A 26962-nucleotide genomic window follows, 5' to 3' on the forward strand; every position below is an offset into this window, starting at 1 on the left:
TGTTCAGGCACCTACCCTGCCAGGCTCAATGGTTTTGACAGGACTGTGCCAAACTTACTTGGCCTAGAGGACAAGTGAAGCTCCCGGAGCCACCATAATGGAGTTACTCCAAGAACTTTCCAAGAAGTCACCTCAAATCCCTGCTGCTTAATAGCTCTCGGCAGCTACTAGATTAGAGGAGGCCAAAAAAGCAACCAAGGACTATGGGAAGGCATGGATTCCATCCACCATCTCCACCCTAAACATTATCCTGAGTTAAACCCAGTCAAGAGAGAACCAAGTAAGCTGTCGGTTCCAGCATCTCTGACCACTCCTAATTGCATGTGCCCTGATGCCATTTCCCTGTGTGGGGTGGGAGGGCAGCTGAGGGGGAGAGGTTTACTCAGGGACCAGACCTGTGAAGCTCGTCTCTGGTGACTGGGTCATTAAATTACATGGTTTCCTCTCACTCAGAACCTATGGGAGAAATTTCTCCTCTTTCTCAGGCTTAGAGATAGCTATGCCTTTCTTGGGCATGGTGTTTGTCTTTACCTCTGAAAACAGTTTTGTGACTCCATTCTCTCTTACCGGTTGCTAGAAAATTCAGAGCTGGCTTCTGCCAATATGTAGGACTTGGAGTATTATTTTATGAATTAAGTAATCACTTGACTCTTGCTGTGCTCCCCTTCACTGTGTTTTCTTCTTTGGGCTTGGAGACTGAACAATATTCTATCACCTACAAATTTCTCTTATTGCATAGATAGATTATTTCCAGTTTTTTATTAGCTTGTAGGCTGCATAATATTTTACCAAATGGATATATCTACAAATTCCTCTTACTAAGTATTTAAATGATTTTCAGTTTTTTATTCTTTTTTTTTTTTGGTACCGGGGCTTGAATTCAGGGGCACTGGACCACTGAGCCACATCCCAGCCCTATTTTGTATTTTATTTAGAGACAGGGTCTCGCTGAGTTTCTTAGCACCTCCCAGTTGCTGAGTCTGGCTTTGAACTTGTGATTCTCGTATCTCAGCCTCCTGAGCTGCTGGGATTGCAGGTGTGCACCACTGCACCCAGCCAGTTTTTTTTATTCTTTTTAAAAATAATCTTGCAACAAACATCTTTTACAGATAGTAGTATTAACAAATGATCATATCCTTAGTTTTTTTCGGGGGGAGCTCATGAGCATTAATGAGCACCTGCAATGCCCAGGGACGTCACAAACATTTCTCCATTCCTTCCTCCCTGCGTGAGATGCAGTGCATGTGATTTATTGAAGGCTTGCTCTCGGGAGAAGAGCAGTGAGAGAAGCAAGATAGGAAAGGAAAGGCTGTGCAGGAGTGTGCTGTCAGGTCACACCTAGCCTTGATCTGTTCCATGGGGTGGAAAGAAGGGGGGGAACATCAAAGAGCATAAGTCACTCAGCAGACTTATCCCCCTTTGAAGTTGCAGGGGACAGCACCATTTTCTACCTCTGTATCATTGTGGGCACAGGGCATGGGGGATGGTTTGTAGCCTCCCAGGCATTCTGGACAAAGAGGCTCTGGTCAGTCAAGGACAATATATCTCAGAAGGCCACAGGAACGAGTCCTCACCTCTGTAGCTGGCCCTGGGAAAATGGGAACACCCCATTTTGATCTCTTTGCCATTGAATTCCAGCATCCTGTAAAATCTTTAGCACAGGAAATCTTAGGTTTCATTTTGGCAGAAAGTTGACAAGGTGGCAGGGGCCCTGCGGGATGTGGTAAGGGTTAGTGTGAGAGTCGGGCAGGGCACAGAGACATCATGGGGCTGTAGGAAAAGAAACAAAAACTCCCTTCCCATGACAATGACTATTCTGAAAGGTTGATCACCCGGGGATATAAGTGGCCTCACCGTGCTCAGGGTAAGATTCTAAGAACACATGCGTCCGTGGATAATGAAGGGAACCAAGAGAGCTCATCCCACCTGTGTAACAATGCATAGACCTAATTGAAGCAGTATATCCCTCCACAAAGATCCTAAGGCACAAACCAAGAAAAGCATAACTCAGGAGACAGAGGGAAGGTATAACTTTTACGATTATTAATAGAGAACTAAAGTCAAATTTCCAGAACATACACTTTTGTCCTTGAGGAAATTCAAGAAGAAATGAGGACAATGAAGGATCAGATAGTTGAACCATGAAATGGCTGAACATGGTATGAACTGAAGGTCAAGCAAAAATAAAGCTTGTGGATGGGGCAAGGAACTGTTCTACTGAGACCAAGAAAGCGATGGCAGAACTAGTGTTGTGTGATAATCAGGAAAGAGCAGAAGCATCAGAAACTTATTCATTATTGTAGAGAATCTGTGAGAATATGGAGAAGAACAAACCAAGGAAGAAAGCTGACAGTGTGGAGATGGTAATGTGGAAGATGGAAGCTGGGGGGTCAGCAAAAATGGTTCCAGGAAAATTGGAAGAGAAGACGAGAGTAGACATCATTCCTTAGACATGGAAGCAGCATCTCCATTGTCTTAAATGGGTGCTGCAAACACCAGACACAGATATTAAAAAGATATATACATATAGCTTCATGAAATTTTCAATTTTCACATGAAAATGATACTACAAATACTTAATCGAAAACAAGTTTTCTAGAAACTTTTCCATAACATTAGTATCAAACATTAGAACAGTATATTCCCATTTCAGAGACATCATGTGGCTGTAAGAGTCAGGACCAACCAGAAAAGCAGATAGGAAGACGATCCTCCAAATCCTGAGGGCAATCCAAAATTCTGTAACCTAGCTAACTTGCCCTCCTTTGTGACATCCAAATAGAGATTCTTAGTTACATGAGGATTCATATTCTCTTGGATCTCCTAGTTTGGATTTCCCTCAAAGCAAATACTGATACAATGATGTAGGTGCAGGTGGTTTATTTGGGAGTGATCTCAGGAGCTGCTGTGTGGGAGTGGAGAACTTAGACAAAGAAGAGAGAGAACACAGAAAACCATGCATTCATGACCACAGTGAGCAACTTGGCTTCATCTTCTGCAGATCCTCTGAGAACCTGGGTATAAAACACCCCAGAATCGTTCCCCTCAGAGGTGACAAGGCTGCTAGAGGAGTACCCCTCCTGTCACTCATCATGGAGGATGGTTCCAGGACTTTAACTCTCGGAAATGTCCAGCCTTCCCCAACTATGGCCCATATTCCCTGGGCCAGGAAGCAACTGAGGCAGAAAGATGTAGGAAACTTTAGACCTGGCGGGTACTGACTTCAGGACGCCAGTGCCCTGGTTGCCTTTAGGGACTTCTGAGAGTAGGGTACTTGTGGTATCTACTGCAGTCACCACAAAACTTCCTGAAAAATGGTTACGGACAGGTAAACCACTCAGGAACATGAAAATTGTTGCATAGAAAGTGTGGTAAAGATACACACAGAATGAAACAAAAATAACTTTACAAATGTTTAAAGTAGTAAACAAAGGCCCCTCGATTTTTCTATAATGTATAATCTAAAAGAGTAATTTTTAAAAAGGCCTCTGATCTCATTTATCTAATACAGATTTGATAAGGATGACTTTTTGTCCCCCATCCTGATTCACATTCTTCAGGGTGGAGATCAGACGCCTCAGCTGTTTCTGTGAGGCTATATCCTCTGTTACCTGGGCCTTCCCAGCTTCCTTTATGCCCAGACTCATTGCTCACTCTGTCCCCTTGGATGAACACAGAGAATCAGTCCTCATTTATTACTGAAGCTGCTTTTACCCAGGTACCTCCAAGCCCCTGTTTTTGTTTAATGAACTATTCTTCCTGAAAGCTTAGGTGTTACCTATGTAGGTTACTTACCTGGCTTCATGGGACCCGTCCCCTAACAGGTGGGTGAATAGAGGGGTATTACTCTTGTCCAAAGTCACAGAGAAAGTCAGAGCACAGGTCTTCAGGGTCTCCAGTCTCTTCTGTCACTGTAGTCAATAAATGACATGTTAGCTTCTGAGAATCAACAACAACACTATGAAAGCAGCCTTGCGTTATAAGAGGCATAGAAAAACCCATTCCAACTGATACAACTGATATAACTTGTATTAGTCAGGTTTCCATTGCTGTGACAAAACATCTAAGTAAAATCAACTTAGAAGAGGAAAGGTTTATCTTGGTTTCAGCCCCTCGTTGGTTGGCTCCATCGTTTGGGGGCCTGTGGCAAGGCAGCACATCATGGCAGGAGCATGTGTGGAGCAGAGCTGCTCACCTCATGGAGGCCAAGCAGCAGAGAGAGACCAACATTCCAATACCCACCCCAAGGATACTCTGCCAATCACCTAACTTCCTTCCAATAACACTAATTCCCAAAGATCCACCAGCTTCCAGCAACACCCGAGGCTGGATGGAGACCAAGCATTTAATCCTTTGGAGGTCACTCTAGATCCAAACTATAACACCCCTGAAATTGGTTTTTCTATGCTCTTGTAATGCAAGGCTGCTTTCATAGATTTATTCTGGGTTATTTTTTTCCTTTAAGGGGAGGCTGTTTATAAATATATGGGGATTACATGGTTGACCACCTGCTGACTTTCTCTCACCTAAGTAAAGCTAACTTGAAAACACACTGCTCATTTGGCTAATTGATTGGTGGCTGTAGAATTAACAGCAACCGAGGACCGTGTTCCCTGCCAGACAAGAAACAGGGGTGGCCCAGGGAAAGCCTCACCAGAGAGTGGGATTATTCCTGGGGTCCCCTGTGGGAGTGGATGAAGGGTGTCCAGTTAAAAGGGAGACCAAGGAAGAATAGGTGACCACCACATTGCACGGCTCTGGGGTCGCTGTTCTCATTGGGTTCTTTGTGAGCAACATCCCCAGGACCCAACTCCGCTGATATGATGTGTGTGGTGCCCTTAAAGCTATACTGCTCTGTGACCCTTTAGTCAAAATAAAGTCATATTTTTGTTCTTGCTGTAGGGCTGCTTGACACCTACGGCCTTGGCTCTTCTAGCCCCTCTGAAACAGGAATATCTTTGGACAACATTTATTGTGTATCTGCAAGTCACCAGGAACTATACCAGCAGTGGGAGTCAAAAGTGTGCAAAAGATCTAGTCCCCGCTCCCAGGGGTCACAGTCTGCTGGGGCCAAGGCATGTCAGCAAGTAATTAAAGTACGAGGTGCCTACTGTCCTACAGAGGCACTGAAAGGTTGATTAGAAGCCCCGATGTGACAAGGTGAAATAAGCCATTTCTGTGAATAGCCCCATGTTGGGCAAAATCCTTGGATAAATGCTTCGGGGAGATGAATGACTTCAGGAAGAGCTGGGGTGAGCAGGGCTGATGGTGAGGAACTGGCACCGATTGGGCCCACTTATTTAGCTGATGGAGGAGGGAACTGGGCTGGATCAGGAGTGAGAGGGCAGAAGAGGAGGGGCAGCCCGGTAGAAGAGGCTGCCCCATGGACCAAGGGCCAGTAACATTCCTGGCAGCAGGTGACTTCAGAACATTTTAGGAATAATGATGCCAGCAGTTCTAGGCTTGGCAGTTAGGACTCCTGCCTTCAGGTGACTATAAGGGGTTGATGGGGGGAGAGGCACTGTGTATGTGTCCTTTGGCTTTCTGTCGCTGTGACAAAACACCTGAGATAACTTAAAAGGAGGAAAGATATACTTTTTTTTTTTTTAAAAAAACAATTTCAGAGGTTCCGATCCCTGGGCACTTGGTTCCTTTGTTTTGGGGCCTGTGATGAGTCAGAGCATCATGGTGGGGAGTGTGTGGTGGAGCCAAACTGCTTAGTTAATGGTGGCCAGAAAGCAGAGAGAAAGGAAATGACTGGGGACAAAATATACCATTCAAGGGCACAGCTCCCAGGGACCTACTGCTTTAGTCAACTGTTCGTCACTATGGACCAAAAGACCTAAGGACAATTAGAGGAGGAAAAGTTTATTTTGGCTCACGGTTTCAGAGGTTCAGTCCATACATAGCCTGTGGCCTCCATAGCTCTGGACCCTGGGTGAGGCAGAACATCATGGCAAAAGGAGAAAAGCAGCTCAGGACATGGTAACCAGGAAGGAGAGAGAGACAGAGTGCTTTATTTAACAGGGACAGAATGCAATCCCCCAAGGCACATCCCACCTGCCTACCACACTGATAAGTTAAGACTCTCATAATCTAATCATTTCACCTTGAAAACTTCTTGCATTGTCTCAAACGTAAGCTTTCGGAAGCCCCCTTATATCTAAACCATAATACCTACTTCCTCCAATGAGGCCCCGTCTCCTAAAGTTTCTACCACCTCTCTGTAGCCCATTGAGCTATGAATTCATAAATGCATTAATCTACTCATGAGGTCAGAGCTCTCATCCAATTACCTCCTAAAGGGCCCAATCTCTGAACATGGCTGCGTTGGGAACCAAGCCTCCAACACATGGGACATTGAAGCTCCAAACCATAAACCATATAAAAAGGGGCTAGGCTTAGGCACACACTTTCATGGTTTAACCCAATCCGTGATCCACAAGGGAACAAACCTGGACTTGAATGTACAAGTTTCAAGCCAAGTGCAAGAGGGCTCCTAGCTGAGTTTGGGTAACCCCGAGGGGATGCAGCCATTTGCTGAAGAGTCACCGAGGAGGTTGTGCCCAAAGAGAAGGATCAGGCTCCTGGACCTGGCTCTTCCACACAGGGTGAGGTGCTGACCTGGAGGCAAGGAACTGAAAGCAGTTGGTTTATTTGGGAGATGCAGAAAAAAAGGTGGGGAGTGGGAGGAAAGGTGATAACAGTCAAGAAAAGGCAGTGAATCAAAAGTGAGCTGTTAGCCAGCTTCCCCAATGGGCAGTTTGGGTTAATCCTGGAGGGTATCTCTGAAAACAGTCTAGAATAGGGGGTGAGGGATCCACAGGATTTACATACCACCCCATCAAGAGTGGGCTGGAGGGGTTGAGTTTGTGGTTCAGTGGTAGAGCGCTTGCCTTGAATGCGTGGGGCACTGGGTTCGATCCTCAGCATCACATAAAGTAAAGGTGTTGTGTCCATCTACAATTAAAAAGTGGGCTGGAGGGGCTGGGGTGGTGGTTTAGATAGAGCACTTGCCTGGCATGTGTGAGGCACTGAGTCTGATTCTCAGTTCCCACATAAAAATAAATATAAAAGACCATTAACAACGAAAAAAATAATAAAGAGTGGGCTGAAACGCTGTAAAAGGTACCAGCCACGTGGCAGGGGCTCACCAGCATCTGCTAGCAAACACCTTACTTTCTAGGTGCCGAGAAGTTGCATGCTGTCCTGATGGAACCCCATTGAGGTTCTAGTGCAAGAACTAGTGGTGCACACCTCACGGTCTGCAGGGCTGGGGCAAGGCAGGTGTGTATACAGGTGAGGAGGACCAGGTATGGGAAAACGAGGGCTCTAGACTCACGGCAGTACCCAAGCATTGCAGGTAGGAGTGAGGAGGATGCTGCCAGGCCCTGTTTTCCAAAAAGAAAGAAAAACTAGAAATCCACATTTTTATGTGAAGCCTCATGACTCTGGCAGCTAATTAAAATGTCCTCTGAACATTGTTTGAGCCAAACAAAACATGTCCGCTGACCACATCCAGCCTGTAGGCCACGAGCCTGTGACCCCCAGCCTAGCTGTTTCCCATATGTTCTGGTCCATTCTCTCGCCCGCCTGGCTGTCGCACGGATGTGCGTTTCTGGTAGAACTTAAGTCTGTCTGCAGCCTTGTTGTGTCTCGTGTCTTTCCCTTGGCAGCAGATAAGCCCGCCAAGAAGACTGGAGTGTGGGGGCTTCAGGTGTGTGTGCGTGTCTGGGGGGAGGGAGGACCCTGGAGGGGTTCAATCCAAAAGTAATGTTCGTGGAATTTTTAAAGCTAATGATGTTTTGAAAACCACATGAGGCTGGGATATGTATACTTTGCAGCAATTTTAAGAAGCAACTAATCTGGAGTTTGGATTTCAAAAGTGGAAGTAAGGAATAGGCTCCAGAATGTAGTGGAGGGAATGTGTGACTCTGGCCACCAGCAGATACAGAGGAAGTCCCAGCCCTGTGTCTGTCATCAGTGTGACCTGGGGCCAAAGGTCGTCTTTTGCACTTGAGTTTCTTTTTCTATAAAGTGGGATTTTTCTGAGGATTAAATGAGGTTGCAGCAAGCTAGTCACCAACATGAAGCATACCTACAGTGAGCCCTGACTACCACCACACCTAAGCCATTACTGTATAGCTTGTTCACTTACTCAGAAGGTACACAGGTGGTCTCCAACTTATGGTGGCTCACCTTTCAAACTTATGATGGTGCAGGAGAAACTCTGCTTCCAGTTTTGAACTTTGACCTTTTCCTGCTCTAGTAGTATGCAGTAACTCCTTGTGATGCTGGGCGGTGCCAGTGACATCTTAGAGGCAGAGCAACCAGGCTAGGGAGGTTAGAAGGTGAGAATCGGCATTGAGACCTCTGGAAGAAGGGAGCCAGTGAGGAAGAAGGGTCCTGCATTCAGCGGGGAGAACCAGCAGAGCACTTCCAAGGCTCTTAGAGACGGAGTTCATGCTCAGTGTTGTTTGGCTGGTAGTTGCTAAATGTGGCCAAGGAGTTACAGCATCATCATCTAATCTCCTAGAGAGACTGAGGTGGAGAGGGAGGCTATGTCCTTTTATTTCCTCCATGACAAGGCCTGTGGTGGGAGGTGTGCACACATGTTAGAAGGTAAACTCATTTTTGCTGTTTGGAGGAGCCAGTGGTTTGAATTCCAAACTAAACTGGGCCTCCAAGCTGGGTCTTAGAAGTTATTTTTTAGGACAGGTGACATGGAGGACTGGCGAGTTTGTTTTTGTTATGAAAGGATTCTTCCAGTTTATGTCTACCTTCACCACGGACAGGGTATTCCCTTTCAGGGGTCTCTCTTCTCACTTTCAAGGCTCCCCATTCAAGATGGCACCAGGAGATAAGATTGGATCCTCTTTCCAATCTGGAGAGAGGAGGAAGGGGGTGCACACTTGTATACCTTTGTATTTGAGGGACCTGTCCTGTACCCAGACAGAGGATTCCACACAGAGACCTGTGCATTTGTGCATGTGAACAAAACCCAATGTGACAGCACAGCCAGGAAGTCACATGTAGGGAGTCAGAGTGGTTTGAAGGCAGAGTTGCACTGGGATCCTTCAATGTGTGTAAGCCGGTTACAAATAGTCTCGCTGTTCTCCTCTGAGGCCGGAACTGATTTCCATTGTGTTGGGCTTTCTCCGGTGTCTCTTGTCAAGTTAATAGTAGCCTACAGGCAAATGCAACCCTCTGATCTTAATAGTTATCTTGGCCCAGCCATTAAGATGATGAATGAACTTTAAGATGATGAATGAACTTACTGCTTGCCCTTGTAAGAGAACCCTGAGGGCGGATATCTATACTCCGTAAATAATAAGTCTTTTCCGCCCTCTCCTGCTTTAATCCGGTGCCCCAAACCCTGGTGACTTTACCTTGAATTTCCTGCATAATGCCAGGCAAAAACCCCTCACCTGGCTCTTGGCCCAGTTGAGCTCCGGCACAGACCCAGCTCCTTATCTTACAATATTGGCCTTTCTAGCCCTCATCAAAAGTAAATCCCATGTTCTCTCTAGACCCTTCAGTGTTGGAGTTACTGCTGCAGACCCTGACCTTTGTCCTTAAGGGAACTAGAGAAGGTGGTGGGGAGCAGGTGCTCTGAGGTCATATTTGTAATTCAGAGTAAAAGGGCCTGAGAGAACATGGGTACTTTCTGTGGCGGTTGGCAGTGAGGAAGTGGTGGAGAAACCCAGATGTCCATTTCGAGTCTCAGAGTGGCCTCAGTATTCCTTGGCAGGCTCAGTTTTCATGGGCATGAAAAGATTCATTTGTGTATTCACTGCGTTTGAAAGGAAGGTAGCTTTTTGCTTTAGAAATGTCAACAGAGCCGTAGCTGTAAAGAACAACATTTCCCAGAGCCACGCGACTTGGGCAAATTTTCGAGAGGCGTCTAGAAAGTGTATGGTTAAACTTCTGGGTCCCCCCCCCCCCGAGTTAGTTGTAAAACAACAATTTAATAATTTCTTCTTTTAAGGGAGAAAGGGGAGTGTCCTGGGTTCTAAATCTTTTTCATGAAGCAATAGAGCACCTCTTAAAAAAGAAAGCCATGAAAGTAGACTGCTGAGCTGAGGCAAATAAAAGACAACTCAAAGTATCCAGGACTCGGCTGTTTCCCTGGAGCAGATACCCAGATGAAGATTCAAGTGCAAGTGGTTTATGAAGGGTGTGTTCCCAAGGGAGACAGGCAGCGGGCAGGGTGAAGCAGGGCAGGGCAGGGTACAATCTCAGCAAAATCTCTCAGAGCTCGGCCTCAACTTGATCCTGCACCCGAGCTCTGAACTAGCATTGTCCCATCTCAGGACCAGAGTGTGTGGCTTTTATTGTTTCACAATTAGCAGGCATTGGTTAAGGGTCACCTAGGGCAGAATAAAAGTTCCTAGTCATTTCCACCCCCACAGGGTGGCTCCAGGAGCCAAGGGAAGGTCTCCAAAGTTGACACATGGTGCTGGCTCTTGGAAGCAAATGCAACTTGAACCCCTTTAGGGGACCCAGAGTATAGAAGTAGAACCCTGAAAATGTTTACTAGAGTAGGTTTACCATCAACTGGTCTCCTCCCTGTTCTGAAGGGTCTGTTACAGACACTGATAGTCTCAGTATCACTTGGACACAGGGTATTACTGCCAGCCTCTGATTTGGGGAGTTGACATAGGCAGACACCCACCGAATTTAACAAAGACCCTGAATGCACACCTGCAGACCATTACAGTCCTTGAGCTGTCATTTCATCCCACGAAGGCCAGACTTATGGATGACTTCTGCTGTGGTTCTTACTGGGGCATCTGAGTATAACTAGTCTCTCCTCTTAGCCTACCTTCACATGGACTTTGATTCCCAATGCATAGATGAGAAAACAAAGACTTGCCAGGGTTAAGAGAACACAATAATTTTGGGCTCAAGACGCATAAAGGTTAACAAGACTGAGTTTACACAACAGGTGGCTGAGCTGGTGCTGAGCATACCTTTTGACCCGTCTTTCACAGACTTATTATCCACGTGGGAAATCTCTCAAATGCTTTGTGGTTTGGATTTTCCTCTGCAAGGTGGTTAATAAACTTCTCCATGTGCTTTTCACTTATTTTGTAAAATATCTATTCAAGTCGTCTTCTGGACATGAGGATGCTCCTACCCCATCCTCTGTTCCCCCTACCTCATTGGACACGCCTTCTCTGCTTCCTTCCTCCTCATCTTTCCAATCTTTTAACATTAGAGAGCCCCAAGGTACAGTCCTTGACATCCTGCTCTTCTGTCTGTCATCATTCCTGAGATAAACTTGTCAAGTCCCAAGTGTCTGTCTCCAACCCAGACCTCATCGCTGAACTTCAGAGGCATGGGTATCAAACGGCCTGCTCACCATCTTCCGCTTGATGTCTAACAGGTTTCTCACAAGTAGGGTGTCCAAAATGGGATCCTAATGCCCCCAAACATGCTCCATGTGTAGGGAAACATCACCATCCTCCTTGGCTCCCTGCTTCCTCTTGAACTCCATATCTATTCCACCAACAACCTGTTGGCTGAACCCGCAGGGTTATGTCCATATCCAGCCCTTTTCCTCCCACCAACATTGCTTCCACCCTGGCCCAAGTCCTCATCTTTCACTTGGTTACTGATTAACAGTAGCCTCCTTCATAGTTGATCTTCCTACTTCCGCCCTTGCTGCCTTATACTCCTCTGCTCAGAACCCTCTGGTGCTTCTCATCTCTTTGGAAATCTTAGTTCTTTACAATACCTGGAGAGCCCCATAAGACCTCATACTATTTCTGCCTCTCTGAACATATCACCTATTGCTCTCCCCCCGCCACCTTTTCTGTGGCTATGCTGGCCTCCTTGCTGTTTCTTACAGCAAACCAGTTTATTTCTGTCTCAGTGCCTTTGCACTGGGTCTTTGCCCACATTGTCACATGGCACACTTCCTTCCTTTCTTCTTGTCTTTGATCATGTGTCACCTGATTAGAAACACCCTATCGCTCATATATCCCTACCTCAACTCCTTTATTCTGCTTTCTCCATAGAATTTATTGTCATCTGGCTTATTGTTGGTTTGGTGCTGAATGGCCTAGTTCTCCTATAGGAATGGAAGCTCCCTGCAACATGGAATGAATTTTTATGTGCTGATTCATACCTGCTAGTTACAGCAGTACCTGGGATGTGGCAGGACCCCAGTATTTATTGAATGAATAAATGGATGGTGATAGGTATGTGGATAGATGATAGATGTTTCCATCTTTCTCTGTCCTTTTATGATTACTCTCAGTTATCATTATTTTTAATAAGTTTTATATTGTACTGTTAGATTTTAAGGATAAAATGGAGGAGTGGTTTGGAGAAACATGCTATTTTTTTTTTAATCTCCCTAGAGAGGGAAACTACCAGGAATCAGAGAAATGGAGAAATGCTTCCCCCTGTTAATGGTGTCTTGCTGAGTTGAGTCAAGCTGAAAAGTGGGGGGGGGGTTAAATCTTTTGGTGCTGAAACTCATCCCTGAGGGGCAATCTCGTGTCCATGCCTTTCAGGGGGAGACAGGCAGTGGACCAAGGCCATGCCTACGAATTCTCTGTACCCCCTCCTCAGTTGAAGCCAGCATCTCTTTCCCACCAGAGGAACCCTATGTTAACATTGGTTTCTTGGGTGGCCCCAGGTTTGCAGTCTGTGGTAAGGCTGGGATGTGAGTCCTTTGAACTTAAAAATCAGTTGTGTAATGGGTTCTTAAAAGAATGACAGGAAACACCTATGTCTTGGTTAGGTTTCCAAAGAAGTAAGCTCCAAGCTTAAGAATTCCAGTGCAGGGGTTTGGTTGGGAGCTGAAGGTGGGGAGATAGGAAATGTAAAGGCAGAGAGCAAGTAGCTCAAAAAGGTCAGGTTATCCAGCCAGGTACTTCTGTGGGCAACTGGGGACTCCCGTATCTGCATCTAGCTCTGCCTCCGTGTAACTAGCACCCAGAGTTACACGGTGGACAAGGCTGAGGTCTTCATCCACCAACTCCCAGTCGTCATTGATTGAGAGCTGCTCCTGGGGCAAGCATATGCCCAAGAGGTGGCGCTATCACAGATGGAGCTAACATCTTGTCATATTTGCTTGCAGTCCATTGGTAAGGTCCTTCCTTATTTGAGGGGCTTTTGTGCTTGAAAAGGAATGGTCACTTCTGTTAGTAGTATGTGTAATATCCCATTCATCTATTTTGAAACAACTATCATTTCACACATATTCCCATAGTGTTTACATAACTTGTAGATTAAAACATGAATTTTGGAGGTTTAGGTGGAACCATATGAAATTGATACTACTGCATGTCAAAGATAGCCAAATATGGGCAATTTCATATGCTTCATACCTAATAGATTTTCCCATTTTACCTTTGAATGCAAGCCAATAATCGAATTTTTAAAATAAGCCTCAGACTCTCTTAAAGCTTTAGTGCCTTAAAAGGCAAACTCCTGATTCACTGATCAATAGGCTAACGCTAAATGCCAAATACCTAAGTGTTAATATCGGGGATTTTAATTTATTTATTATCTCTGTCCTGATACTCATTTTGGCCTCCTGGGGCTTTACTTGTGCTGACTTTCCCAGAAGAGTTAGGGTTACCTTCTTAACCTGAGGTGTGGACGAGGGCTGGTGTCAGAGATGGGGTCCTGGGTCCACTATCCAGTTGGCCAGAGTCACCATGAATGTCGGTGTCTGATCTCCTCCAGTCCCTTCTCATCATTTTTGCCCCTCCAGCTTGGTTGGATTTTCTCTTAACACCCAGTACCTTGACTTTTCTTTGGAAAGCTGACTGAGGCCACTGGAGCTGATTTCTCTGGAGTCATAAACAGCTGCAAGTGCCCGGCCCTGGGCCCCCTCAAGGCCTGGTGCAGCCATACGAGAGCCCAGCACCCTAGGTCAGGCAGGCTCTGAGGCGTGACACTATGGGGACTTCCCCATCACTGTCTTGCATCCTCCACTCCCTTGATATCCTTCTTGGGGACACAATTTTTTGTACATCTTTTGTTGTCTGGTTCTGGGGAGCCAGATCTAAAGTGGGTCCCTGTTTTATATGTCGGGTTGGTTCATTACAGCGAAAACTTCCCAAACTACTGCTCTGGACCATCAGTATGTTTTGATTTTGTGTGTATGTGTGTGACCACAGTCTTCCCTCACATGACTCTAGATAGAGAGTCTTGTCTTTATGATTCAACCTCAGTTTACTTTGTAAGCATTTGTTCTGCAAGATTACTTATTCCAATGAGGTCCAATCTGTTTCAGTTAAATCTGAAATTTTTGGGCAACGGCAGCTTTCTTTTTTATGAACTTCTAATTCTTAAAATGTTGATATGTTAAGCTGTTAACAGAGCTTCTTTTTTGACCTTTTAATAAGATGAACTCTATTTTAAAAGTTCCCCCTTCTTGATGAAATTAGGCATTTGCCAGTAAATGGATGGAACTGGAGACTATCATGCTAAGTGAAATAAGCCAATCCAAAAAACCAAAGGCCAAATGTTCTCTCCGATATAGGGATGCTAACTCACAAAAAGGGTATGGGAGGGAGAATAGAAATTCCCTGGATTAGACAAAGGGGAAGGGAGGGAAGGGAGTGAGATGGGAACAGGAAAGGTGGTAGAATGATTTGGACATAACTTTCCTATGTTCATATATGAATTCACAACCAGTGAAACTCCACATCATTACAACCATAAGAATGGAAAGTTATACTCCATGTATGTATAATCTGTCAAAATACACTCTACTGTCATATGTGTCTTCTTTATCATTGTGTAAAAAACATCCTTTAGGTATGTTCCTGGGTTCAATTTACTAGTATTTTATTTAGTATATTTGCATTTGTAGTCATAAACAATATTTGTTTATGGTTTGCTTTCTTGTGTGGTGTTAAGTGTTGGTGTTAGAATTTTGCTAGAATTTGTGAAAATAAGCAGAAAGCTTGCCTTCTCCCTCTGGAAACATGTAACTGGTATAGTCACAGCAGCAAGCAATAGGTGCCAGCCCTTAGCGAGTGCTTAATTCTATGCCAGACTCTGTGCTCAACACTTAACACTTATTAGCATGTTTAATCCTCACAGCAACCCAATGGGGTGTGTCCCAGGAAGATCTCTGTTTTCCTGATGAGGAAAAGGAGTCTTAGCAAGGCTGAGGAAGGCACAGCTGGTAAATCATTAGCTGGGGTTCAGGCACAGGTGGAGGACTCCAATGGCTCTGATGCATCTTCTTTTGCATAAAGAGGCTCATTTGCATGTTTGACAGGTGAGCTGGCTGCACACGTGGCTTCATGAATATTACCCTCTGGATGCCAGGCAGGCCCTTCATGAATTAGATATTTCTCAATATATCCTGGCCCATTTTTTGTGCAGTTAGTGGCAGTCAGGGAAGCATCGATGAATTTTCTAGGGCAGCTGTGATTTGTCTGAAGAAGGTTCTCTTTAATACCCCAAGGATGTTGGCATGCAGACCCTGCTCCCACACCTTGCTCACTCTGCAGTGAGCTTTCCTGCCCCCCACACCTTGCTCCCCCTGCAGTGGTCACATGTCTCCACACTGGGTCCTGGGAAGCTGGAAGCAGGCTCACCTTTCCGTTTTCCTCTCTGGAATTAAATTGTCCCCAGGTGAACTCAAATAAAGGGAAGATCACACCGGAGAGCTTTGCCCTTGAATGGGGCTGGGAAGGTCCATCCTGGTTTCCCACCTGCCTGTTGCACTCTGAATGGTTGGAAAGGTAGGAAGAGATGGAGTCGCACATTCTTGTCTGGGATCTGGCTTGAATTGTCTTGCTCTGTCCCTGACTCAAGGTCCAAACATTGGTGGACCCAAGCCAGGATTGGACCACGTTGGGTCCACCATTGTCCCAACTCAGTTCCAGATATTGTTATAAAACCCCCAAATCTCCCAGCTTAATAAATACATGAGCAACTTGTTAGATGCTGATGGCTTTGTATTCTGGGCACAGTGGGTTTGAAATCCCTCTAGAAATCAAGGAAATTGATAGGTTATGAAAGTATTAATTTTATCATGTTGCAACTAGAATCCAGTGTCCTAATTTGCTGGTGTATAAAGATGTAGTGTGGCAGTATTGGGTGGTAGATTCAACTGGCAATTTTCATGAGATAAAAGCCCTTACTAGGGGCTGGGTTGTGGCTCAGTGGTAAAGCACTTGCCTAGCATGTGTGAGGTACTGGATTCGATCCCTGGCACCACATAAAAATAAAAACAAATATAATAAAGGTAATGTGTCCATCTACAACTAAAAAAAAACATTTTTTATAAAAATCCCTTATTAAATGCTAGGGAAGAAGTCCATTGTGGAAGCTTTTCAGAGAGTGGAAAAATGCTGAGACTAGGAGGAATACAGGCCACTGCAGGAAAGGACAGTGTGACTGAAATGGAGTGAGCAAGAGGAGAAGCTGAGACCAGGCTGAAGGCCCAGGTGGGGGCCAGATGGTGCAGGCCTTGCAAGGTCATGATAGGGTGTCTGTGTGAATAAGTATGTCACATGTGTGTGACAGCTTCCATTTTGCCTGTGTATTTAAGCCCCCAATATGTTTAGTAAATGCAATAAAAGTGTTGATAAAGCTGGGCGCAGTGGTACACACCTGTAATCCTGGCTTGGGAGGCTGAGGCAGGAGGATCATGAGTTCAAAGCCAGCCTCAGTGAGTCTCTAAATAAAATACAAAATAGGGCTGGGGATGGGGCTCAGTGGTTGAGTGCCCCTGAGTTCAATCCCCAGTACCAAAACACAAAAAATGTTTATGAATATTTATTTATTATAAAGTTCTAGTCCAACAGTGAAATCTGATGAAGAAAGGGTATATACTTGTTATTTTTCCTCACTTTAGAAGATAATTCCCCCCAATAAAAGCCCAGAAACTTCTTAATGAAAATAGAAGCTTTTTAATTGAGACCAGAATGGTCATTAAAACACACACACACACACACTCTCTCTCTCTCTCTCTCTCTCTCTCTCTCTCTCTCACACACACACACACACACACACACACACACACACACACATACATTTGGTCACTGCTGATGGTCATGACCCAGAGTTTGGATCCAAGTTTTAAATCTGAACCTTGTCATAAGAAGATAGAAGCTCAAGTTATAAAAAACCTTAAAATCGTTTTCCAGATGGACTCACTCCGGGTAATGGACATGGTCTATTGAAATCATAAAGCCAAATAGTATATCAAAAAATATGGTTCTTATTTTTTTTTTAAGAAAACTTAATCTAGGTTCTGAATAATACCTTCTTTCTTTGGCCTCCTGGAGTGTGCTGTTGGTGCAGGAGAACGTGGGACTCCCTCTCAGCCCAGGGTTATGATGTGTAGGCCCTGAAATGCTCTACCTGCTCTCAGGATCAATTTTCCAGCCAGCTCCAGTGTGCAATATTAGCTTTGGCTTTGGGAAATGAAGTTTCTTTTACTTGGCTGGAAGTACATAGCAGCCATTTTATTTCATGTTGCTTTATGAATTAGCTAGGCAGTGAGAGGAAAGAGTGTATATTGAGCTTTTGGGCTTTTTTAAAGCATGATTCACTCAGATTTCCTATTCTCCCTCTGACCTGGCCTGAGTGAGCTCACTAGCCACTCAACCCTCCCACTCCTCCATCTGGAAGGAAGAAAGATTCTAGAAGGACCAGGTCCCCTGTGGTATCTTCTTTTCTTCTTCTTCTTCTTCTTTTTTAAAGTAATCCATTTATTCTCTTCTTTATGGGGATTTCAGTATGGGGCAGCAGAAAATAGAAAGGCCAACCAATAGTGCAGCAATTTCCATGGGGTGGGTGTGCCTGTGGGGGTAAGATGGAGATGTAGGTGGAAGTGAAACTCGAGGAAGTTTGACTTTGCAGAACAAGGACCCAGGCTAATTTACTTCCTACACTCTGGCTTTCTCCTTCCCACCACCCACCTGCTGGGCTGCCCCAGGAGGTCTCCTGGTCTGTGAGAATCTTCTCTGCTGGCCTTTCAAGCTCTCAGGGTGTCCCGTGCCCACCTACTCCCTTGGCCATCACCCTGTCCATCTCAGTTGGACAGTCTGGGATCTTGGATTCAGCTTCTTCCCAAAGTGCTATTTTTCAGAACTTTTCTTAAGAGTTACTGACTCAATGACATATGGTGCCTTCCATTTGCAAAGCCTAAAGTGGAATAGTGGTCCCAGGAAGGAGGAAAGAAAAGCCAACATAGGGGCTTGTTTTTGAGGTCCCTTGTGGTGGTGCTGGGACTTTTGAGAAGAATACAGAAAGTCACCCAGAAATGTTCACCTGAAGGACAGAGACTAGAGCATCCATTCACCAGCTCCATTCCTTGTTGGTTGAGGACTGCTCCAAAGGAAAGGTCAGTCCTGCCCTGGCATGAGTGAGTGCCCCTGGAACTACTGAAAGACGGCACTGAGCTGGAATCAGAGTTGGGTCAGGAGGAAGCTATGCGGCATCTGATGCATACACTAAAACCATTTCTAAATCAGCCACAGCTTGGCCTCTCAGAAACATGAATTCAAACAGTAATTGATTTCTGCAGTTGTGCAAAAGCATCAGTCAGCTCTTTTCCCAGCCACAACTGGTTTACTGAGATTTTTTTTTTTTTTTACAAACCCCAAGGGAAAGCAATCTGTAGAATCCCCCCACTTGTCTATGTTTCACTTTCTTTTAGTTTCAGTTACCCATGATCAATTGCAGTCTGATAATATTAAATGGAAGATTCCAGAAATAACAGTTGTTCAGTTTTTAATTTCACATGCCATTCTGAGTGCGATCCATTCCAGGATGTAAATCATCCCTTTGTCCAGAGTATCCACACCGTATCCACTACCCACCCGTTAGTTACTTAACGGCCCTCTGGATTACTTCTACAAATCAATGGTTGCAGTCTCATAGTGCTTATGTTCAAGTAATCCTTATTTTACTTAAGAGTGTCCCCCATGTATAGGAGCAGCAATGCAAAGTTAGCACCAGGGCGGAAAACCTGGAAGAACTGATTAACTCTGGTACTAGGTGATAATGCTACAGGACATACAGGAAAAAATAGAATCTTTACAGGGTTTGTCCAAATTGGCCATTTTTCTTTTTCTTGTGTGCATTTCATGGATCTGCTGGATGTGTTGGAACAAATCCCCTGTGAATAAGAGAGACCCCTGTACATACTAAGTAGAAGTGAGCAGACAGAGTTTGTGCTCTGGGGAGAGCTGCATGGGGCTCTTCTGATCATTGTTCTTGACACTGGATATAAATTAAGAAAACTTTTAAATGTTAAAATTGTCTGAAAAGTTAGGACATTTAGACTGTACCGTTTAAAGAAATGTTGAGCTAAACAACTACAATCCGGACTTCAGAAAAGGTAAACGAGGAATTGACTTTCATCACAAATTCTTTCTGCTTACAAAATGAATCATATGAAATTTAAAAAAAAAAAAAACAAACTTCCTAACACAGTTCAGTGCAATTCAAATAAAAAATAAATGTGCTTCAGTAATTTACAAATATTTGGTTAAGGAGCAATTTTACCAAGAAGCTCTTTTCTAAAGGTCAAGTAGGCTCTCGGGGAGTGGCTGTACCTTCCACGGGAGAGAGAGAGAGAAAAAATAAAAGTTCTTTGAAGGAGTTTATGAAACGCCTCCCTTGATTTTATTATGTTTGTGTTCTTCTTATATTTCGTTTTATTTGCACTACCCTCGAGTACTTTGAAGATTTAGGGACAGGGCATAAAATGGATGGTCATTTTTTGGCATCCATCCTCTGAGTTGGCATGTTTCTCAGTGTTCAGGAGTTCGTTCCTCAGCCCCAGGGGACACAATGACAAAGGGAAATGAAGCCAGGTCAGGGGTTCCTGTGTGCATTCCACATCTCCCCAGGTCTTCCCTTCTTGTTAGTAGGTGAACTCGGTCCTGTGGTCTCAGTCCTTGGAGGCTGATAAAATCCATGCTACTGTCAGCAGTTTTCTTGTTCTTTCTCTCTACTCACGTTGGTTGTCCATTCTACTTCTGGATGCTTGAACCAAAACGGAAGGGTTAACATTAGCACCTTAGAAAGCAGAGTGCACAGGCTTTGTAAGCGGCAGGTGGCTTCATCATCAAGGCTATCCCTTCCCAAGTGCTTCCTGCGGGCTGCGTAGGGCCTAGGGAGCTCAAAGGTGCTCTCATTTACTCTCTACAACAATTCTGTATCCATCAAAGTAACAACCATCCTAAAATTTATTGGCTTAATACAACAACCATTCTTGCTCATGGCTCTAGGAGGTAGCGAGGCAGTGTTTGGGCTCTGGGCCAGGCTTGGATGTTTGGCTGGCCTTGCTCATGTGTCTCTGGTTAGCTGGCAGATCAGCTGGAGCCCAGCTGTTGTCTGGAACAGGGGAGTGACTGAGCTGCGCCCCTCAGCACACTAGCCCCAGCTCGTGTGACCTCAGCAGGGTTCCAAGACTGAGACTGAAAGAATGAACAGCGAGTGACTGAGAAGTTCCAAGGTCTCATGAGTCCTGGGCTCAGAACTGGCACAGCATCACTTCTGCTGAGTTTGATTGGTGAGAGCAAATCATGAATCTTTCTCAAATTCAAGGTGGAAAAAGAAATCCAAACTGCAAAAAAATGTGGAGACCGGGAGGGGTAAGAATGGTGGTCATTTCCTACAACCCTCAGCCTCGGAGATCTGCATATAATACAGATCAATGCCTTCCAGAGTAGACCCTGAACCATGCAAATCATTTTTGATCATCACCTTTTTTTTTTTTTTTTTTTTTCAAAACCTCTGCCAGGTCATTGAGATCAGGGACAAAACGGGGACCACATGAATTAGTCCGTGCTTTGGAAATGGTGACATCAGAACATGAACAACATGGGGTGAGGAGTGTATTGGTCTGTTTTCTGTTGCTATAACAGAATACCTGAGACCAATGACTTATGAAAGAAAAGAGCTTTCTTTTGGATCACAGTTCTGGAGGCTGGAAAGTCTCAAAACAATGTGCTGGTGAGGACCTTACGCTATATCAACTCCTAGCAGAAAGTTGAAGGGCAAGCAGGTACTTGTGGAGGAAGGAAAGGTGGCTGGACTGGGGATAACTAACCCATTCTCAAGAGAAGGGCATAAGCCATTCACTAGGGCTCTTCCCCCTTAACCCAGACATCTCCCACTGGACCCTACCTGCCAACACTGCCACGTTGAGGAATTTAGCCTCAACGTGAGTTTGAGTGGTGACACATCATAACAGGGGGCTGCATCACCTTCACTCTTCATCCTTAATTTGAGAGCTTATGGGGTGGGAAGTTGTGAGAAGATAGGTTTGGGAAAATCTAGAGTTGAGAGTATGAATTTAGCATTTCTATATACGGGATTAACTCCCATTCCAACACGAGGAAGAAGAAAGGATTCCGACTCTTTCTTGTGATCGAGGAAACAAAGTCTAGCATTGTGTTTCCTGCTCTGGATTTATTTTCACAAATGCTCAGCCCAGCACTGTGCTGGGAAGGGGAGGGACACACTGTGTTAGGCATAGTCACGCGCATGGCCCCAGGCTCCTCACATGGCTGACCAGTTGGCCGGGGCCTTTTTCATCTTCACGTGGACCCCCTCCAACAGGTAACGTTAGTGACACATAATACAGTGACTCTCTCCCCCCATGTGACCCATAAAGAGAGTGAGAACCAGGCAGCAGCCGGCCTTTCACGACCCACTCTCGGAAGCCACATGCCACTGTTTCTGCCACATTCTGTTCTCCAGAAGCAAGTCACCAAGTCTATCCCACAAGCCAGGGGAAGAGAACTGGGCTCCGCCTTTGGGAAGGAGAATCATCACATATTCTGGGGCCCATCTTGCAGTCACCGTTGTTTGGGTTGATGTTCTGAACTTAACGAGTGAAGTACTGTGTGCGGGGGACCTGCAGCCCCCCTGGCACCCATTGAAAACAGAATCTGAGACCCAGCAGCTCTTTCCTGAATGCTGATGGGCAGTCAGCCTAGCAGTCCTGCTGGGTCTAGAGGAGCCCAGGTCACCTTCCCGGCTGAAGGCCCGAGGACAAAGGCCAGATCTCAGGCTTCCTCGGATGAGGTCACTACTCAGTGAGGTCCAGGTGGCCACAGAGCATCCTGCCTGGGCTCAGACTTTCCCAGGAGTCATGCTGAAACCCGCTGGTGAGCACCCCTGCCTGCCCTTCGGTGCTCGAAGCCATCCTGCCTGCTTCTCCTTCCCACTGAGGGCAGCCGGGCCTCAGACCTCCAGTGCAAGGGCTGCCCTAGGGGGACATTCTCCAGCCCACTGAGCCAGGCCCTTTTAGGGGCCTCGGAACACTGTGAGGTATTTGTTCTGTTTTAGCTCTTTCAGTGACAAGCAATAGAAAACCCAAACCGCACCGACCCAAGAAAACAGAGAATTGATTGTTTTGCAAATTGAAAACCAAGAGTTGGCTTGGGCCACCGCTTCCTGTTGGGCCTCCAGACGTTGTCACTGTGTCTCTCTCTCCCTGTCAGCTTCTCTTTCTTGTTTTGGTTCCAGTTTAAGACAGGCTGTCCCCTCGGGGTTGCAAGATGCACAGTGAACAAGGACTGTCATTTGACAGAAGTTCTAGGAAAAATGTCATCGAGTTTCATTTCCAGTTGACTTAAGCCTAGGTCATATGCCCCTCTTATGGGGGTGGGAGTGCCCCCCAGTTAGTGGGCTAAGAGCGGGGAATAGGTGGTTCCCCTGAGGGACGAGCATTCAGACGTGGGTCTGCTATAGTACTGTGGCCCCATTCCCCAAGGAAGATTATGGGACTCAGCAGGCAAGTAAGTGGCCAGCTCAGTTACAGGCGAGGGATCCTTCTCCTCCTGCCCCGCTCATATTGATGAAGGAAGATGTTCTCTCCACCCCAGCCCCTATTCCTCAATGCTCTTTGGTCATCTTAGGTGTCCACTTGAAACTCTAGGGCATGGTCAGTGGCTCTGGAGGTGACCAAGTTACACCCTCCAGGCTGGAGACAGCAGTGTGGGGGTAGAATTTCTGTCTCTTCGGAAATCCTTTGAAGAACCGGGGCCCTGGACAACAAAAGTTCTCTCTTCTTTTTGCCTTTTAATGCTGCCTAACTACAAGATTTGAACGCAGAATTCCTAGCCAGGTGTCGCTCAGAAAAGAAGCAAACTCTCTCTTCACATAAGCAGAAAGTCTGAGCTGTGCAGCTGACTCCAGAGCCAGGTGGGGTGATGGGAGGTACTCTCAACCCTCCTTTGTGAGGTCATGGAGCAGGGCAGGAAATCTGACTCTCGTGCCAAAGAAAACGCTTTGCTTTTTTTTTTTTTTTTTTTTTTTTACAAAAAAGCCTGTTGAGCCGCCTTCATGAGTTTGCTGATGCTCAGGACCCATAGATGGGAACACTAGCCATCAGCAAAAGGTCTCCTGGCCAGCTGCATTGACGACCATTCTGCCAAGGGTCATACTGCTGCTTCCATCTGAGCTGAGGGTGCGCTGTGGGTGCTCTAGGTGGATGAGACACCACCCCAACTTTTGATTTTGGAAGTCCCACACACAGTCTGCTTCATGGTTGAAATGCTGCACACAAAACAGTTTGTTTTCTGGCAGAAACATAGCTTTGAGCCACAGGCCTCCCTCTGCAGGCCTCACAGGGCCCTGGCAAAAGATAGCTGTGTGGTTATGTCCCCCGGTGGGGTGTCCACCATCAGGATAGTCAGAGGAGCAGCCAGGGCTAGATCACATGTCGGGCTGCAGACCCACCCTGACCTGGATTAGAATTCTGGTTTCAGATAATTAATAGCCATTTTTTGCAAGTTGCCCAATTTTTCAGAGCCTTGTTTTCCTTATCTGTGCAGTGGGTTCTAAGAGCTACCTCGGTGTCAGGATTAAATCAGATGGGCATCTCTTATCTGAAATGCTTGGGACCAGAAGTGTTTCTGATTTCAGAGGTTTTTCTGGATTTTGGAATATTTGCAGATTTTTACCTAGTTGAGAATCCCTAATACAAAAACCCGCAATCCAAAATGCTTCAAAATATGAAACTCTTTGAGCAGATGGACAGTATTGAGAAAGCTTTGAATTTGGGATCATTTCAGATTTTCCGATTCAGAATGCTCCCCCCAGACTCCACAAATGTTTGTTCCCCGCTTCCTCTGGGTTCCTCCTTTAGCACTTCCCCACCACAGCACCATCATAAAGTAGTTCTGCAGCTTAGAGAAAGGGGACACCCCATAGCACAGTGACTGCTGGTAAACTGGCCAGGGCCCTGCAGACTTCCCAGCATACCCTGCTCCAGGCCAGAAGAGGTACTCAGGCGTCCACTGGCTCAGCAGGCTGATGCCCACCATTTCCTGTGGGCAGGCTCCCCTCCCAAGGGAAGGAAGCCACCAGTATTTCTTAGAATCTAGATTAGCACCACACACAGCATGGTCTCCTGACCACCAGCATCCACGTGGGCGGGGACCCAGTTGGAAAAGCACAATCATGGATTCCTCTTGAATTAGAAACTCTAGAGTGAGTTCTAAGCCCACTGTTTTGATGAGCCTCCCTCCAGGTGACTGAGGCACACGGAATTTTGAGAACCACTGTGCTACAGGGAGGTGACTGCAGAGCGGGGAAAGAACACTCTGCCCTGGGCCCTGGGAAGGCCCTCATATAGTAGCACCAGAAAGGCAGCAAGCACTCTGAGGTTAGATGGTCAGACTACGCTCTAGCTCTTCCATGTGAGGGCTTCCTTGACTAGTTCCTTCCCACTCAGTGGACCCGAGTCCTCACTTGGAAAATGGAATATGTGGGGAAAAGGCTCACGCAAAAATTGCTGGTGGCACTGCAAAGTGGTGCGATCAGTCTGGAAAGAAGTATGGAGGTTCCTCAGAAAACTTGGAATGGAACCACCACGTGACCCCCACTATCCCACTTCCCGGTCTATACCAAAGGACTTAAAATCAGCATACTCCAGTGACACAGCCACATCAATGTTATAGCAGCTCCATTCACAATAGCTAAGCTATGGAATCAACCTAGGTATCCTTCAACAGATGAATGGATAAAGAAAATGTAGTATATATACACAATGAAATATTAGCCATAAAGAAGACATTATGACATTTGCTGGTAAATGGATGGAACTGGAGACTCTCATGCTAAGTGAAATAATCCAATAATCCAATCCCCCAAAAAAAACAAAGACCAAATGTTCTTTCTGATATGCAGATGCTAATACATACTGGGAGGGGTGGGGAGTGAGGGAGAATAGGAGTTCACTGGATTAGACACAGAGGATTGAAGAGGTAGGAGAGGAATAGGAAGGACAGTAGACTGAATCCGACATAACTTCCCTATGTTCATATATGAATACACAACCAGTGTAACTCCACACCACGTACAGCTATAAGAACAGGAAGTTATGTTCCATGTGTATGTAAAATGTCAAAATACACTCGGCTGTCATGTGCAACTAAAAAGAACAAATAAAAGGGACGATCCTGTCGCTTAGTTATGTAAGATTGTTCAGAAGCATAAATTGGTTCATTGTAGCAAAATGCTTAGGACAGCGCCTACTGCGTGGTCAGAGTTCATGCACGCTGGCTCTGGCTCCGTCATCTTAGTTTATGGGCAGCCCAGCCAGGTTGAAGGGAGCTTTGAACAGCCAAAACATTCACCAGCAGCTATCTGTAGAAGAGCAAAGAAAACCTTGGAAATCCTCTCTATAGAGACTAAATAGCAACAACAGTGACTGCGGTGGCAGCCTCCATAGCAACTCGTTAAATCCTTAACAGCAATACCATAGGGTAGGAATTCCACTGTGGTTTCTTTTTTTTTTTTGGGAGGGGGTACCAGGGATTGAACTCAACCACTGAGCCCCATCTCCAGCCTTTTTTGTATTTAATTTAGGGACAGGGTCTCACTAAGTTGCTTAGGACCTCACTAAGTTGCTGAGACTGGCTTTGAACTCGTAATTCTCCGACCTCAGCCTCCCAAACCACAGAGATTACAGGCATGTGCCACTGTGCCCAGCTACCATTGTGTTTTACTGGGATGAACTTAAGATACTACTTAGTAAATGGTAAAGTTAAGACCTGAACACATGTTAGCTTGGGGAGGGGGGGATCATTGATCATAAATTGAAGAATTTCCAGGGTCCCCTGGGGAACTTTGTAAAGAGGAAAGTGGTTTTAGCCAGCTGTTCAGGGCCTCTGCCCTCATTCCCTAGAGCCTGGCGTAGACCATGCAGGGGGCATCCTTCCCAAAGTGGACAAAGAAAAAAACACACAGGAATGATAATTAAATGAGTCCATGTTTAAGAGGCACTTAAGTGGATTAAAATCAATATGTAGTCAAGTGAGGCTGTGAAGCCATGTTAGCTGACATCCTTAATTCATGGGTGGAATTCTTTGTTTTAAAAGATCCCCATCTTGTAACTGGCATTCCCAGTGAAGCAACTCTACCCGGCAGCATGCATTAGAGAGGATGAGACATTTACAAGGCCTAGGAGACCATCTTCTCAGAGCCTGACACCAGGATGGCGTCCCCAGAGCTGAGACACAGAGAGGAAAGGGACTCTGGATATTTCTGTGTGGGTCTCTTTTCCACTCTCCTAGACTGAGTTCCCTAAAACAATATCCTAAGATGTCGTGTAGGAATGAAGTGTTCCCAGAGGAGTGGGAAAGTAGGGCTTGGAAGGGAAGGAGGCCAAGCTAGAACACGATACCCCAAAAATATCTTGAGAGGGAAGAACCAAGGTGGGTAACTTTGGTACAATCCAATAAATAGATCACACTTCAGGGGCCCAGTCAGGGACAGGGGAGCTTGATTAAATGTCTCCCAAAGGAATGGAAATTTCCAAACACTTCCATGTTCCCAGCTAAGGTGGGTTCCAGCAGCCCAAGGGTCATCTCCAACAAACAGCACACTGGCACCAGCATTTGGGAAGTTGGTGTGCAGGGCCACATATGGAGGAGAGCACTGTGGGGACGATGGTGGAGCTCTGCCAGTGGGGATGGCTGTCCTTCCCACACCTACCCAGAGAGAG

General features: G+C 45.7%; 1 protein-coding gene across 1 annotated transcript in view; it reads left to right on the forward strand.

Annotated features, from left to right (window-relative positions):
• Itga9 (integrin subunit alpha 9) overlaps positions 1-26962 on the forward strand; it is a 322017-nt gene that overhangs the window by 199519 nt on the left and 95536 nt on the right. The gene's annotated exons all lie outside the window — the stretch shown is intronic.

This window comes from Callospermophilus lateralis, chromosome 1, assembly GCF_048772815.1.
Source record: "Callospermophilus lateralis isolate mCalLat2 chromosome 1, mCalLat2.hap1, whole genome shotgun sequence".
NCBI classification, from domain to species: Eukaryota; Metazoa; Chordata; class Mammalia; order Rodentia; family Sciuridae; genus Callospermophilus; species Callospermophilus lateralis.